Genomic DNA, 18353 nt, shown 5'->3' on the forward strand with positions numbered 1-18353 from the left:
CTCACTTGACCTCACGTGTCTGGATTTCTTCCGCTGGCGGCAGATTAAGCAGTTGGTGTATGAAACCATTGTGGAAACACAAGAAGACCTCGTCACTAGAATTGCCGTCGTTGCTGGTACCATTGCAGATGTGCCAAGAATCTTTGAACGGACACGTCAATCAATGTTCAACAATGTGCTGCGTGCACACAGGCCAATAGTCGCGCATTCTATCATTTTCTGTGAATGCCACTGCTGTACTTAGCACACTTAACTACCTTCTGCGTAAATCGTCTCTAGCATCCGAAATTTCCGTCAGGGAGCGTATGTACCATAACTAAATACATTTGTTGTTATGTTGTAAACTTCCTGTATTAATTTGAATGTTTGGTTTCGGAACACTGTGCATATTCACTGAAGTCATAAATATGATGTAATATGTATTAGAAATGTTCACATTCATGTTGTTACATCGAAAAACTTTTGAAATGTGTATTTATCACCCAAATGGCGAAAACATGCAAATATGCTTACAGCATGCATCTGCATACAAATCTTGGTTCTAGTGATTACGAATCGCAAAGTTCATATCTATGTAGCAAACTTCGGATAAATTGAGTATGGACTTCATATGAATCATGTGAAAGTCTCTACAGATTAAAGATGATTGATTGGAATGACAGAAAATAGAAAAAAGGGGTTGTTGTTACGTGTGTACAAGAAATCTCTCAGCAACAGCTTCACCTGCTGTGCCCCGAAAACTATCGCTCTCAAAACGACATAAAACTGTCTGCCTTATTATCCATCTCACGTATCACTAGTTGCGGAATGGCCTACTAGAAGGGAGGTTTATCGCTTTTGGACGAAATGGCCTGTTCGTTAGAGCAGGTAGTAAACACTGTATGCGCCGATGACGACCACTGTTGATGGCATTGCCTACTATAAGACAGTATCAGTGTGGAGCAGCAAGTGGCCAGTACACACAGACATGGCGTCGCAGCGTGTGTCGATTTTCAGCTTGGCAGTGCTGGTGCTGGCACCCACAGTGTATGCTGCATCAGTCGGCATCAAAAGCGGCACCGCCCTGAAAGCCAACATGGGAGCAGGTGAAGACCGTGGCCTGCAAGTGAGTGTCGGCTCAGGCATGAAAGCGAATATCGGCGCAGATGGAGGCGAGGGCATGAAAGTGAGTGTTGGCTCAAGCCTCAAAGCGATCATTGGCACAGGCACTGGCCAGAGCATGAAAGCGAATATGGGCTCAGGCCTCAAAACGAACATCGGTACAGGAGGAGGCCACAGTCAGAGAGCGAAAATTGGCTCAGGCCCCAAAAAGAACATCAGCACAGGGGGAGGCCAAGGCATGAAAGCGAATATTGGCTCAGGCCTCAAAAAGAACATCGTCACAGGCGGAAGCCAAGGCATGAAAGCGAATATTGGCTCAGGCGTCAAAAAGAACATCGTCACAGGAGGAGGCCAAGGCATGAAAGCGAATATTGGCTCAGGCGTCAAAAAGAACGTTGGTGCAAAAGGAGGTCTGGGCATGAAAGTGAAGAAAGGGAGAGCACTGAATGTGAACATCGGCACGGGTGTTGCGTCAGGCATGAAAGGTAGTGTAGGTGAGGGTGCGCTTGTAATACGTAACACCGTGTCTGCCTTGCCACAGTTGCTTAGAGCGAAGGGCAGGCATTTCTTCCAATTGCTTTTGAGAGTTGTTCCTGGCTCCGTCAATCTGCACGCAGTCATCAAAGCAGAAGGGCCGGTCAGTCCTGAACATGTAAATAAGCAGCTTGTTGAGTTTTCTTCACATCTCAAGAAGGTAAGCATTTCAATCTGCTAAGTGCCTTGCACAGTGTTGTAATATTGCCTTTGCTTGCTCCAGTCACAGGCATATGTTAAGTGCAATTATCAATCACTTTCCAAATTTTACTTAATATTCGATACCAAATGAACAGGCACTGAAACTACGAATTGTCATGCTGTGAAAAGTAGACAAAGTTTTAATTATCACTTCAAAAAAATAAAATGATGTTATTAATTTTTTGTTTATTTACAGTTACACGTCTGCAGTCTTGGTAGACATTGATATCCCTGCAGCACAGTACCATATGATGCCACCGATGTAGACAAAACAAAATGACGCATTCTATTGCTAAAGTAGAGACGGTACTGTGGTGCAGAAATTTCAGTGTATGTCAGGATTTGCAGACATGTGACTGAATATAGAAAAAATTATGTAAGTGTATTTTTTGGGGGTAATTATTGAAACTTGATGACTATCCTCATATTTCATATTACAGAATGCAGTTAATAATCTTACAGTTATCTCAAAGAGGGAAAGAAAAATACTAGTAAATATTTGTCAAGAATGATAGAGACAGAACACAAGCATTGACTTGGCCCATTCAAATGAACTGTTCTGGTACTCTCCAAGGGAGGTAGCACATCAAAAATTTAAACGAAATCGATTTTTCAAAAATATGCCAAGCACACATCTCCCTCAGGAGTTTGATATATAAAACATATGTTTGAGGGAATATAAGACATGTTATTTAGTCTTAACTGTACCGAAGCGCAGTGCCACGTTTCTTCGCAAAGCATTCTTTTGTCATACGACACTGTATTTCGTTCAGTGAAATTCAAACCGGTATATTTTCGCATCAGGCTCTCATACCTGCAAGAAAGCACTGTCAATAGCGATACTCTTTCAGCTGCTGTCGACGTACACTTTTCGTTCGCTGATTTTGTTTATTCTCTGTTTTGAAACTATTTCAGTGTGATTTTGTGAATTTCAAATCGATTTTTATTTAGCTGCATTTTTTTGTGCTCGTTTGTGGCATATTATCGCACAAGATGCCTTGAATTCGTTGCTTCAGCCGTAAACAACGTCGCCAGGGCAGATACGCAGTAAAGTATGATTCGATAAACGTTACACCAGTGGCAGAAAACTGCCGGTAATCGAATCATCGCCGAGTGTTCCAAGAAGGAAACTTGTTTTTGGTGCTAATGAAAACGGAGGATGTGAAATTGAGGGTACATGCGCTATTATTGTTGATATTAACATACTGTCACAATTAATATCGGACAATGTTACATGCAAGCATTGCTTTCGTGTAGAATTTGCTTCTGTGGTGGAAGATGAGAATGCCAGCAAAGGCGTTGCTACAAACTTATCAGTACTATGCAGCAAACACAATCTCGGTACTTCTTGCATGACACCTGCAATCATAAACAAAGAATATGACGTAAATGTGAGGACAGCGTAAGGCATGCGCTGTACTGGTAGGGGATAGAAGGCAGCAAGAACATTTTGTACTGTGAAGTTAAAATCTTCTGGGTTATTAGGCCGCGTCATGTTTCTTCTAAACTGTTCGACGTTTCGACCCCTGTGCTGGGATCTTCCTCAGGATCGTTTGGTGTTCACTACTGCCAGAACACTGTGCTGAACCTCCCACCCCCTCCAGCAAAATTTTAGAGCTTACTGCTTAGCGGAATAAAATAAGTTGCGGAACCATCAATGAAAAGTGCTGCAGAAGAATCTGTTGTCAAATGGCACAGTGGATGTTTTCGGATGTACCTGGCAAAAACGATGGCACACTTCATTGAAGGTAGTTCTTGCAGCAACGTCTGTTGCCACTGGCAGAGTACTAGATGTTGAAGTTCTGAGCAAATTTTGTCGTAGTTGTGTGAATGGGATTCCAGATCATGAATGAAATATGAACTATAAAGTCTGGTGTGAAGGTATGGAAATGCATGGAGTTATCAGCTTGTTTACCAAATCAGTAGCCTCCCGTGGCCTGCGACATGCGAAGTACCTTGGTGACCGTAACATTAAAGCTTTCCTTGAGGTTCAAAAATGTGCTCCGTATGCCACTGACACTATTGTGCAGAAGTTAGAATATTATGGCTTGACACTAAAATGGAATATGAAGGACTTGAAAAACTTGAAGCCAACAGTTTAGGGCCTTATACTTCCACAAAATGTCCACATACAATAGAGTCATGGTATGGTCACCAAAGGTCAATTGCATATGGTGAAGAATACCCTCACAGGAATTCTCTACCAATTCCTGTAACTGAAGCCATCAAAACTATATTCATGGACCTTTCAGATGAAATTTTATTGAAGAAATGTCTTCATGACGGTACCCAAAAACCAAATGAGAATTTTATCCAATGTGTATGGGAAGGATTGCGAGAAACACTTTTTATGCGATCGACAGAGAGGGTATAGTGAAAGCAGATAAATAATTTTTGAAGGTGACAAAGAAGAGAGCATCATAGGAATTGATATAGAAAGCGAAGAAGAACCTGCTTATGGTGCTGGACAGTTCTAAATGAATGACAAATACAAGCAGAAACTTTAACGGGTATTTTCCACAAAACACGTATGTGTGCATAGGCACTTATAACACCCAAAGTAAAAGTCCCATTACTTTCAAACTTTATATCTTTACAAAACACAACCCCCCTAATACAGAACTCTAGAATTTTGCAAATCTATAAAAAATGTGGTAGAAACTGAGATAATTAACTGTAAACTTTGGGTTTTTTTTCTAATCATAAAGTTTAAAATGTAAACGCTCATTCATTTTTTCACCAATTAAATAAATTATAAAGTTTCAAACACCTGGAAGTGTGCTTTGTGTGCTCTGCAAAATTCATCTAAGACTCTCTCACTTACGAAGGAAAAGGTACTTACGTCATCAGGCCCGTCCAAAAGTCAGTAAAAATGGAGAGATTTACACGCAAAAAATATTCTGTTAGGTTCTGGAACTTTCACTACGATGAGTGTGAATCTTGAACCCTTCCTGATCACGCTGAAAAAGTTTTATGAATTTATTTGGAAAAGTATTGACAGTGGAAATTAAAATGTCTTGTGGTGCTTCTCCTGCTCCCAGTCGGCCGGTTTGACGTCCTAGCCCCATGTACAACTAAATGTGGATGATCTGATGCCAGTTTAAAATTTACCTCTCTGTTGTCTTAACAACTTCGCAATTGTACCACTTCAAAGATGAAAGTTTCAAGTTTTTACACTGTCCTTAGATCAGAGAACCCTATGTTTACGAGAGAGTGCTGAAAATAGCGGTTGACAGGTTACATGTTATGCATATTACTCGGTTGATTTTCCCGCTTCGCTGACACAAATCGCAACCTCCTGTCGCTACGGCGCTCCTAATTGTAGCGTGTAACATGACGGTGTGTAACGTAACTATGTCGGTGCGTGAGAAACAGCGTGCTGTAATCGAGTTTCTAACCACAGAAAACATGCCTCCAATAGCAATCCATAGAAGAATGAAAGCTGTGTTCGGTGGGGACTGTGTCGACATCAGTAATGTGCAAAGTTGGTTCGTTCGTGCTCATAATAATGAAAACGGTGGTGCAAATCTCGACCTCTGTGACAGGAACACCGACGCCAATAAAGTTCTCTGTAAGGCACTGCGAGACCCTCAGAAAACTGAAAGCAATAATTCGAGAAGTTCGTCCGCACAAGGAGTAGCGTCCTCTTCAGCATGACAATACCCGACCACACACGAGCACTCCGACATTTGCAGCAATCCGAGCCTTGGTTTCACTGATCATCCTCCATATACTGTAGTCCCAACGTGGCCCGATCCGATATTCACCTGTTTCCAAAATTTCGCTATGATAGTAATGAAATGATGAAAGCAGAGGTGAGGCTGTGACACCGTCAACTATGCCAAATGGTCTACAATGATGGTATCAAAAAAATGGTCTCTTATTGGGAGAAATGTGTTTGTAGCCAGGGTGACGATTTTGGGAAATATGTAGGTAAATACGAAGGATAAAGATGTAGAATGTTACTAATGTTTGTTTTATTTAAAAAACTTCAAGAGTTTTCACATTAATAACTCGGAGGCGTTACATTTCAGCACGCCCTAGTAATGCGAGTGACGTCTAGATACATTTTACCATTTCCTCTCGAGCAAGTCTCGTGAGTTATACTTCTCGGATGCCATATGAGTATTCTCATTTCTTGAAAGGTCACAAGAAAGGGAGTAAGTCACTTTGGCGGGCAAGAGAAGTGGGCGCTGGCAAAAGCTGCAGGTAGCAGATATGCGTCAAATCCATTGACCTGGCTTATATTGATAAATATATTCCCAGACCCTTGTATACCAAAGAAATGCCACAAATCACTGTTTCGTCTCAGTTGCGACAAAATTTATTTATGAAGAACACCACTTATTTTGTATATGCAACAGCCCCCAAAAGGCAGTTATGCAACTAGGGGACCCACATCGTAGTTACAGCATAAAGATAGATACCAACGGTTGTCAACTGCATGAAGCTTTGGCTTTCAGCAGTAGCTGAACAATACTGAGAGCTCGGGCTTAGTTCCTTCCTTTTTTTCTTTTTGCAAACCGCAGCTAATCGTAGAGGGTACAGATCCGTGGAGTAACATTAATACACTCCTGGAAATTGAAATAAGAACACCGTGAATTCATTGTCCCAGGAAGGGGAAACTTTATTGACACATTCCTGGGGTCAGATACATCACATGATCACACTGACAGAACCACAGGCACATAGACACAGGCAACAGAGCATGCACAATGTCGGCACTAGTACAGTGTATATCCACCTTTCGCAGCAATGCAGGCTGCTATTCTCCCATGGAGACGATCGTAGAGATGCTGGATGTAGTCCTGTGGAACGGCTTGCCATGCCATTTCCACCTGGCGCCTCAGTTGGACCAGCGTTCGTGCTGGACGTGCAGACCGCTTGAGACGACGCTTCATCCAGTCCCAAACATGCTCAATGGGGGACAGATCCGGAGATCTTGCTGGCCAGGGTAGTTGACTTACACCTTCTAGAGCACGTTGGGTGGCACGGGATACATGCGGACGTGCATTGTCCTGTTGGAACAGCAAGTTCCCTTGCCGGTCTAGGAATGGTAGAACGATGGGTCGATGACGGTTTGGATGTACCGTGCACTATTCAGTGTCCCCTCGACGATCACCAGTGGTGTACGGCCAGTGTAGGAGATCGCTCCCCACACCATGATGCCGGGTGTCGGCCCTGTGTGCCTCGGTCGTATGCAGTCCTGATTGTGGCGCTCACCTGCACGGCGCCAAACACGCATACGACCATCATTGGCACCAAGGCAGAAGCGACTCTCATCGCTGAAGACGACACGTCTCCATTCGTCCCTCCATTCACGCCTGTCGCGACACCACTGGGGGCGGGCTGCACGATGTTGGGGCGTGAGCGGAAGACGGCCTAACGGTGTGCGGGACCGTAGCCCAGCTTCATGGAGACGGTTGCGAATGGTCCTCGCCGATACCCCAGGAGCAACAGTGTCCCTAATTTGCTGGGAAGTGGCGGTGCGGTCCCCTACGGCACTGCGTAGGATCCTACGGTCTTGGCGTGCATCCGTGCGTCGCTGCGGTCCGGTCCCAGGTCGACGGGCACGTGCACCTTCCGCCGACCACTGGCGACAACATCGATGTACTGTGGAGACCTCACGCCCCACGTGTTGAGCAATTCGGCGGTACGTCCATCCGGCCTCCCGCATGCCCACTATACGCCCTCGCTCAAAGTCCGTCAACTGCACATACGGTTCACGTCCACGCTGTCGCGGCATGCTACCAGTGTTAAAGACTGCGATGGAGCTCCGTATGCCACGGCAAACTGGCTGACACTGACGGCGGCGGTGCACAAATGCTGCGCAGCTAGCGCCATTCGACGGCCAACACCGCGGTTCCTGGTGTGTCCGCTGTGCCGTGCGTGTGATCATTGCTTGTACAGCCCTCTCGCAGTGTCCGGAGCAAGTATGGTGGGTCTGACACACCGGTGTCAATGTGTTCTTTTTTCCATTTCCAGGAGTGTACATTGGCCGAAAGCATTAGGAGAACATGATTTCGGGCGTCTGCCATACTACTTTGAGTAATAAATGAAGACTAGACATGTTATCAATTTACACCTTTATCTTTCATAAATTACGTATACAACAAGTCGTTACGTCCTCGTTCATTTATTTAACAAGAACTGAAATGTCCGGCAGGTGTCGAAAAAAAGTGGAAACATTCATTCCAACATCCTGGGTGCGTTCCATTTGTCATTCAGAGCTTCAACAACATATATGCCCTCCGCAAGCATCTATCACCGTCCGACACCAGAGTAGCGTGCTTCGTATCCGCCTATGGAGGCCGCCCTATGATATACGTTCCCATACTACAGTGAGAACCCTTGAGAGTTCTTGGAGAGTCTACGTTGGAACAGGATGGAAACGAACATCTCTGTCAAGCATATCCCACACATCATCGATGGGGCTTTGATCGGGACTCACAGCTGACCATTCCATTAGTTAAACGTCCAGGCTTCGCAAGACATCCCTGGTGACTCCCGCCACAGGAGCCCAAGGACCGTATGCAGCAAGCAGCACATGGTACAACAGGATCTGTTCGATGCACTGCCTGGTGGTAAGACGACCATGCACAAAGACAAGATCCGTACAGCTGTCAACACTGAAGCTTCCCAACACCATCATAGAACCGTGACCGAATGCACAGCATTTGGCAGGAACAAAGGAGTCTCCACACACGAAAATGACCATCACCTCGCATCAGAAGAAATATGGACTGGTCTGTAAATACGTTTAGCCAGTAACGAAGTTGCCAGTTGACTTGGTGACGATATAGCAGTACACCGGCTGCGAGATGTTGCCGTGTCAAATGGGTTACTTGAACAGGACGTCTGGGTTGTAAGGGCCTTCCTCGTAATCTGTTACTTAGAGTGCGATAGGTCACAGCGTCTCCAATGGCCACTCTGAGGCGGTCTTGTAGTGCTCTCGAGATAACTGTACGACGACTCAATGCAGATATGACCAGGTATCGGTCATAACGCGGGGTTGTAATGCGTCAGCAGCCTAGTCCAACTCGCCTTGTGTACTGACGTGTCCTCCCTGCAGCGTGTCCACAAGTTGTGGATGACAGACGGAGAGACATTGGCATCTGGAGCAACACGACGGCAAGGCCATCCTTCTTGGATCGAAGTTACCGCCCTTGCAACTTGCACCGCATTGAGATGTCGCTCTGCACGTGCTTGGTTGAATACAACGTACACAAATGACAACTGTCGTCAGCGTAGCTAACTAGGGAACACGGTACCTGCACTCACTTCCTTCTGATCGGTCACCTGATACTGTAATGCATAAAGACCGAGAGGCGGCGGAAGACTTCAGCTGTTAAATACATTGAAAGTGAAGATCTCAGTTTTATCAATAAGATCACAGCTACCGCCTGTATCAAAATGGTTTAAACATACTATATGTTGATACACGTATTTCCCTAATCCTTTTTAGCAGTCTATTATTGTAAATAACATTTCAAAGGAACAGTTGCTTCACTTTCAGAAATTAACTTTAAGCAAAGCCTTTCATATACGCACATTAATGTGTCCAGTAACTCAATTCGCATGAGAAATGTGAAAAGAACTGTTAATACGACAGTAGAAACATAGAAATTAGGGATAAAATCACGAGGGGCGTTTGAAAAGTGCATGCAAAGTCCGAGAGATGGCACCACCGGCGCGTATCAAGGTCATGTTTAGTTAGTAACATCTTTGGTAAGAACGCACACCAAGTTTCAGCCATATTGGTCTATTTCTTTGCGTTTGGCATTCGTGTGAATCAAGGAAGTCGAGTGATTGTCAAAAAATGGACGAAGAAGAATTTCGTGTGGTGATTAAACATTACTTTAGATTGTTGTTTGGCCTCAAGAGTATACTAATGTATCCATGTTTCATCCACAGTGACGAAACGACGCTTAAAGTCCTGCGGATTCTTCCTCAACAGCTGCAAACCACTTTGCAAAACGCCTCAGGAGACTAAAGAGAAGCTTGATAAACATTACAGTTTATGAGTGGTTTCAAATTTTCGGAGTGGCCATATGGGCACAAGTGATGCTGAACGTTGTGGACGCCCTGTGGAGGTTATGACTCCAGAAATCATTGATAAAATCCATCATATGGTGATGGATGGTAGAAGAATTGAAGTTCGTGAGATTGCTAGTGCTGTGGGCATCTCGAATGAACGGGTACATAAAATTTTGCATAAACATTTGGACATGAGAAAGCTATCCGCAAGATGGGTTCTGCGATTGCTCACAATTGACCAAAAACGGAATCGTGTGAAGTGGTGCAAGGATGGTTTACAGCTGTTCAGGAAGAATCCGCAGGACTTTCAGCGTCGTTTCGTCACTGTGGGTGAAACATGGATACATTACTATACTCCTGAGGCCAAACAACAATCTAAACAATGAGTTACCAAGGGAGAATCTGCACCGAATAGGCGAAGACCAGTCCTTTGGCCAGAAAGGTTATGGTGACTGTATTTTGGGATTTGCAAGGGATAATCCTCATCGATTATCTGGAAAAGGGTGAAACTATTACAGTTACATATTATTAATCGTTACTGGACCGTCTGAAAATCGAGCTACAAGAAAAACGCCTGCGATTGGACCGCAAAAAGTCCTTTTCCATCACGACAATGCACCAGCGCACACCTCAGCAATTGTGGTCGCAAGATTAATGGAAATAGGATTCCAACTCGTTTCACATCCCCCCTATTCTCCAGACTTGGCTCTCTGGGACTACTATTTATTCCCCAATGTGAAGAAATGGCTGGCGGGACAAAGACTTTATTCAAACGAGGAGGTGATTGCAGCAACTAATAGCTATTTTGCAGACTTGGACAATTCCTATTATTCGGAAGGGATCAATAAATTAGAACAGCGTTGGACGAAGTGTATAAGTCTAAAAGTAGACTATGTCGAAATATGAAACAGGTTTACCCCAAACACGTAAGTAGTTTTTATTTTTGCACGGACTTTTCAAATTCCCCCCGTATAAAGTGTGATATAATTTATAGTATAAAATTATTTCTACAAGTTGGTCACCCACAGGGGGAGTACGCTCGAGGATTGCGGAGCCATGCAAATGCCGTCGGGGACCTTGTAGAACGTAGCTATAAGATTCGGTTTAGAAGTATGATGGAAGTAGTAGTAGTAGTAGTAGAAACTATTTTTAATACGGGTTTGGCAAACCTCAACAACTTCTAAGGTAGTGAGCTGTTACTTACACTGACGGAAAAAAATCGCAACACCAAGAGTAGTTGTGCGACATAAACGAAAGTTCTTAAACATGTTTCTGCATCTGAAAGATGACGTCAAAATTTCGCACCAGCCGCATAAGAATGGCGCTAGTAGCACCACTGTGAGGATGCAAATCAGCTTTGCTTTAAGTAAATGCTATAACGGTCGGAAGCGTTAATTGCCTTTGAGATTTGACACTGCAAAAAGACTTGGCAGGAATGTAGCCACTGTACGTCACTGCTGGCAGCGGTGTTCACGAGAATGTACGGGCGCAAGAAGATCTGGCACCGGACGGCCACGTGGCATTACCGAGAGGAATACCACCGTGATTGGTGCGTGGCTCTGGCGCATCGCACTGCATCTGCAGCAGCGATTTGAGAGACACAACGAACTGTTACAACTTCTTTACTTGAAGGACAGTTTCCAGCCAGACGACATGTAGCGTGCATTCCACTGATCCCAAACCACCACCATTTGTGACTTCAGTGGTGTCAAGCGAGAGCTCATTGGACGGCAGGACGGAAGTATGTTGTGTTTTCTGATGAAAGTTGGTTCTGCCTCGGTGATAACCGTGTGTTGGTCAGAAGGGGGCTATCTGAGGGCCAGCAACCAATTCTCTGCGTGCTACACATACTTGACCTACACCTGGAGTTATGGTTTGGAGTGCGATTTAGTACGATATGAGGTGCACCCCTGTGGTTATCCCACGCACCCTGACTACAAATTTGTTTGTCAGTCTGATGATTCGACCTGTTGGGCTACCATTCATGTGCAGCATTCCAGGGGGTGTTTTCCAACAGGACAACGCTCGCCCACATACCGCTGTTGCGAACTCAACGTGCTCCACAGCGTCTACATGTAGCCTTGGCCTGCTCGAAAATCAGATATGTCTCAATCGAGCACATATGGTGCATCATCAGACGACAACTCTTAACCGTCCCTGTATTGACCGACTAGTGCAGCAAGCACGGGACTCCGTCCCATAAACTGACATCCGGCAGCTGTACAACACGATGCACGCACATTTGCATGCTCACATTCAACATTCTGGCTGTTATACCGGTTATTAATATGCCAGCATTTCACATTTGCAATGGCTTATCTCGCGCTTACGTTAACCTGTCGCCTTGCAATTTTAATCATTTAAATGAGTTACCTAGCAGAATTTTCATTACTCTACATTAATTATACTTCTGGCCATTAAAATTGCTACACCACGAAGATGAAGTGCTGCAGACGTGAAATTTAACCGACAGGAAGAAGATGCTGTGATATGGAAACGATTAGCTTTTCAGAGCATTCACACAAGGTTGGCGTCGGTGGCGACACCTACAACGTGCTGACATCAGGAAAGTTTCCAACCGATTTCTCATGCACAATGAGCAGTTGACCGGCGATGCCTGGTAAAACGTTGTTGTGATGCCTCGTGTAAGGAGGAGAAATGCGTACCATCACGTTTCCGACTTTGATAAAGGTCGGATTGTAGCCTATCGCGATGGCCGTTTATCGTATCGCGACATTGCAATTACTGTTAGCAGAATATGGAATCGGTGGGTTCAGGAGGGTAATACGGAACGCCGTGCTGGATCCCAACGGCCTCGTATCACTAGCAGTCGAGATGACAGGCATCTTATCCGCATGGCTGTGACGGATCGTGCAGCCACGTCTCGATCCCTGAGTCAACAGATGGGGACGTTTGCAAGACAACAACCATCTGCACGAACAGTTCGACGACGTTTGCAGCAGCATGGACTATCAGCTCGGAGACCATGGCTGCGGTTACCCTTGACGCTGCATCACAGACAGGAGCGCCTGCGATGGTGTACTCAACGACGAACCTGGGTGCACGAAAGGCAAAACGTCATTTTTTCGGATGAATCCAGGTTCTATTTACAACATCATGATGGTCGCATCCGTGTTTGGCGACATCGCGGTGAACGCACATTGGAAGCGTGTGTTCGTCATCACCATACTGGCGTATCACCCGGCGTGATGGTATGGGGTGCCATTGGTTACACGTCTCGGCCACCTCTAGCTCGCATTGATGGCACTTTGAACAGTGGACGTTACATTTCAGATGTGTTACGACCCGTGGCTCTACCCTTCATTCGATCCCTGCGAAACCATACATTTCAGCAGGATAATGCACGACCACATGTTGGAGGTCCTGGATACAGAAAATGTTCGACTGCTGCCCTGGCCAGCACATTCTCCAGATCTCTGAGCAACTGAAAACGTCTGGTCAATGGTGGTCGAGCAACTGGTTCGTCACAATACGCCAGTCACTACTCTTGATGAACTGTGGTATCATGTTGAAGCTGCCTGGGCAGATGTACCTGTACACGCCATCAAAGCTATGTTTGAGTCAATGCCAAGGCGTATCGAGGCCGTTATTATGGCCAGAGGTGGTTGTTCTGGGCACTAATTTCTCAGGATCTATGCACCCAAATTGCATGAAAATGTAATCACATGTCAGTTCTAGTATAATATATTTGTCCAATGAATACCCGTTTATCATCTGCATTGCTTCTTGGTGTAGCAATTTTAATGGCCAGTACTGTATTTTTTTGGTGTTGCGATTCTTTTCCGTCAGTGTATTTATGTAAAATATGAGTAATAACATGACTGAAAGTCATTTAATTATGAATACTTTAGATCATATGTTTGGTCTTTCTTATCTATAAGATTTTAATTATTTTTATTATAAATTTAGATTAGAGCTGTGTGTATAGACTGAAGCAAAATGAACTAGAATGGTATATAAGTATCGGAAAAATGCACGGAATGTTTTAGCTTCCAGGTAAGAGGTGTAGAATTTACTGTAATAAAGTGAATTGACTGACAGAAAACTCAGAATCAGCTGCTAGGAAGGTGTGTTGCTACATGACACCAGTCCGTCCCACATATGGTAGACGTTGTTGTCATTATTGGAATTGAAGTACCGCGGGACTACTACGGTCGCAGGGTCGATGAGCGAAATTGTACTGAATGCTTTCTCAGAAAATTATTTTGAACAATTACTTCATGAGCCTACTAGAAGCGTAAATGGTGGCGAAAGCATACTTGACCTCTTAGCAACAAATAATCTCGGACAAATAGGGAGTATCATGACGAATACAGGGATTAGCGACCACAAGGTAGCTGCTGCTAGGCTGAATACCGTAACACCCACAATCATCAAAAAGAAAATCAAAGTACAGCTATTTAAAAAAAGCTGACAAAAATGCTCTTAACACCTGATCACGTAAGCATAGAAAAGATGTGGAATGATTTCAGAGAGATAGTATCGACGTCAGTTGAGAGATATATACCACATAAATTAATAAGTGATAGTACTGATCCCCCATGGTACACAAACCGGGTCATATCGCTGTTGCAGAAGCAACGAAAAAAGGGTGTCAAATTTCAAAGAACGCAAAATCCCCAAGATTGGCAAAGTTTTGTAGAAGTTCGAAATATAGCGCGTTCTTCAACGCGAGACACTTTTAATAATTTCCACAACGAAACTCTGTCTCGGAATCAGGCAGAAAACCCAAACAGATTCTGTTCATACATAAAGCACACCAGTGGCAAGACGCAGTCAATACCGTCACTGCGCGATAACAACTGTGAAGTCACCGATGACAGTGCTACTAAAGCAGAGTTATTAAACACGATTTTCCGAAACTTCTTCGCCAAAGAAGACGAAGTAACTATTCCTGAATTCCAATCAAGAAAACTTCCAAGATGAGAAACATAGACGTAGATGTCCTCGGTGTAGCAAAGCAGCTTAAATCAATTAATGAAGGCAAGGCCTCCAGTCCAGATTGTATACCAGTCAGGTACCTTTCAGAGTATGATGATACAATAGCTCCATATTTAGCAATTATATACAACCGCTAGCTCACAGAAAGTTCCAACCTAAAGACTGGAAAATTGCTCAAGTCACACCAATACCCAAAAAGGGAAATAGGAGTAAATCCACTGAAAATTACAGGCCCATATCACTAACGTCGATTTGCAGTAGGGTTTTGGAACATATACTGTGTTCGAACATTAAGAATTACCTCGAAGAAAACGATTTATTGGCGCTTTGTCAGCACGGATTCAGAAAACGTCTTTCTTGTGACACACAACAAGCTTTTTATACTCATGAATTAATGAATGCTATTGACAGGAGATGTCAAATTGATTCCACATTTTTAGATTTCCAGAAGGCTTTCGACACCGTTCCTTACAAGGGTCTTCTAACCAAACTGAGTGCCTATGAAATATCGCCTCAGCTGTGCAACTGGATTCGTGATTTCCTTCAGAAAGGTCACAGTTCGTAGTAATAGACGGGAAGTCATCGAGTAAAGCAGAAGTAATATTTGGCGTTCCCAATGGAAGTATTATAGGTCCTCTATTGTTCCTGATATACATTAACGATATAGGAGACAATCTGAGTAGCCCTATTAGATTGTTTGCAGACGATGCTGCCATTTACCGTCTTGTAATGTCATCAGATGACCAAAACAAATTGCAAAATAATTTAGATAAGATATGTGTATGGTGCGAAAAGTGGCAATTGGACCTGAATAAAGAATAGTTGTAAGTTTTTCACGTGAATACTAAAAGAAATCCGTTAAATTTCGATTACGCGGTAAGTCACACAAATCTTAAGGTTGTAAATTCAACTAAATACTTGCGGATTACAAGTACAAATAACCTAAATTGGAACGATCACATAGATAATGTTGTGGGTAGAGCGAACTAAAGACAGCGATTCATTGGCGGAATACTCAGAAAGAGCAACAAGTCTACTAAAGAGACTGCTTACACCACGCTTGTCCGCCTTATTGTGGAGTATTGCTGTGCGGTGTGGGATCAGCATCAGGTGGGACTGACGGATGACATCAAAGAAGTTCAAAGAAGGGCGGCTCGTTTTGTATTATCGCGAAATAGGGGAGTTAGTGCCACAGACATGATACTTGAATTGGGGTGGCAATCGATAAAACAAAGGCGTTTTTCGTTGGTCGGGATCTTCTCATGAAATTTCAATTACCAGTTTTCTCCTCCGATTGCGTAAACATTCTGTTGGCACCCACCTACATAGGGAGAAATGATCATCACGATAAAATGAGAGAAATCAGAGCTCGCACAGAAAAATTTAAGTGTTCGTTTTCCCACGTGCCGTTCGAGAGTGGAACGGTAGAGAGACAGCTTGAAGGTGGTTCATTGAACCCTCTGCCAGGCACTTTATTGTGAATAGCAGAGTAATCACGTAGATGTGGATGAGATTAGGCTTCCTACATAAGTATTTTTTTCTTTGTAGATCTTGGTATCTTTCTCATGTGTTGTCAATTTTCGCATAAAAATATGCTTCTTTGTAATCTTTGAAAGAGATTTTACTTGTCTGAAAGCTTATATTCTGTAAGGACTACGATATAGAACAAGCCATAAATAAGACAAATTGAGACCTTGTGACTGATGAGCACTTTCGGTTCACAAATGGCTCTGAGCACTATGGGACTTAACTTCTGAGGCCATCAGTCCCCTAGAACTTAGAACTACTTAAACCTAACTAACCTAACGACATCACACACATCCATGCCCGAGGCAGGATTCTAACCTGCGACTGTAGCGGTCGCGCAGTTCCATACTGTAGCGCCTAGAACCGCTCGGCCACCCTGGCCGGCCTTCGGTTCACACGCACAGTAACATTTTGTCCCTAACAGAACGCTGTCATTTCGGTCACGTCGTCAGTTTAGCAGAAGAAGTATCACCTGGGCCCGAACAGGGCAGCAGGGACCGTAAAATATAAATGTTAACCCTCTCAAGATAAACAGGCAAAAAAGTTTTTTGAGAGCCACGCTGGAATGTTATCGTAATGATAGAATCAACCGTCGGGTCTCGATCTCCGATGGATTATGTTAAGTGTATCTAGAACTTAACGAAGACAATGTTCAGCGTAATGTTTTCATGGTAAATTCACTAAATTCCGTTCTATACTTGAAAGATGGTACCTTTTGTGTTCTAGAACTTTTCATACTTTCTTTTTGACTGTATGAGACAATTGATTTGTTTGGTAACCCTACCAGACAGATTTGTTACTTGCGTTTGGTTAATTTTATTAATTAGCAAATACCTTACATACGGATGAAAGTAAGAGGGAACTACAGTTGTAATTTTTCCCGAGGACATGCAGCTCTACTGTAAGGTTAAATGATGATGGTATCCTGTTGGGTAAAATACTCCGGAGGTAAAGTAGTTCCCCATACGGATCTCCGGGCGGAAACTTCTCAGTAGGATTTAGTCACCAGGAGAAACAAAACTGGTGTTACAAGGATTGGAGCGAAGAATGCTATAACCCGTAATTGGGCATTAGACCAGAAAATTTAAAAAGGAATATAGATAGGGTGAAGTTGGATACAATGAGAATAAGTGAAGTTCGGTGGCGGGAGGAACAGGACATCTGGACAGTTGAATACAGGGTTATAAATACGAAATCAAATAAGGGTAATGCAGGAGTGGGTTAATAATGGATAAGAAAATATTAATGAGGGTAAGTTAATACGAAAAGCACAGTGAACGCATTATCGTAGTCAAGATGGACACGAAAATGTATGATGAAATAAAATAAATTATTCAGGTAGTTAAGGGAGATGAAAGTTTAATTCTGACGAGGGGCTGGAATTCGAGAGTAGGGAAAGGAAGAGAAAGAAAAACAGTAGGTTAATATGGACTGCGGAGGGCAATGAAACAGGAAGCCGTCCGGAAGAATTTTGCACAGAGCATAATTTAATCACAGCTGATACTTGGCTTAAGGACCATCGAAGTAGGTTGTATACTTAGAGGAGACTGCTGGAGACACGGGAAGGATTCAGTTTGATTATATATAGGTGAGACAGAGATTTCGGTACCATATTTTAAATTGTAAGACATTTCCAATTTAAAATATGGTTTCAAATTCTGAAGGTGGCAGGGGTAAAATACAGGCAGCGCAAGGCTATTTACAATTTGTACAGAAACCAGATGACAGTTATAAGAGTCGAGGGGCATGAAAGGGAAGCAGTGGTTGGGAAGGGAGTGAGACAGGGTTGTAGCCTATCCCCGATGTTATTCAATCTGTATATTGAGCAAGCAGTAAAGGAAACAAAATAAAAATTCGGAGTAGGAATTAAAAGCCAGGTAGAAGAAATAAAAACTTTGAGTTTCGCCGACGACATTGTAACTCTGTCAGAGAGAGCAAAGGACCTGGAAGAGCAGTTGAACGGAATGGACAGTGTCTTGAAAGGAGGGTAT

Source organism: Schistocerca nitens, chromosome 4 (genome assembly GCF_023898315.1).
Source record: "Schistocerca nitens isolate TAMUIC-IGC-003100 chromosome 4, iqSchNite1.1, whole genome shotgun sequence".
In the NCBI taxonomy this organism is placed as follows: domain Eukaryota; kingdom Metazoa; phylum Arthropoda; class Insecta; order Orthoptera; family Acrididae; genus Schistocerca; species Schistocerca nitens.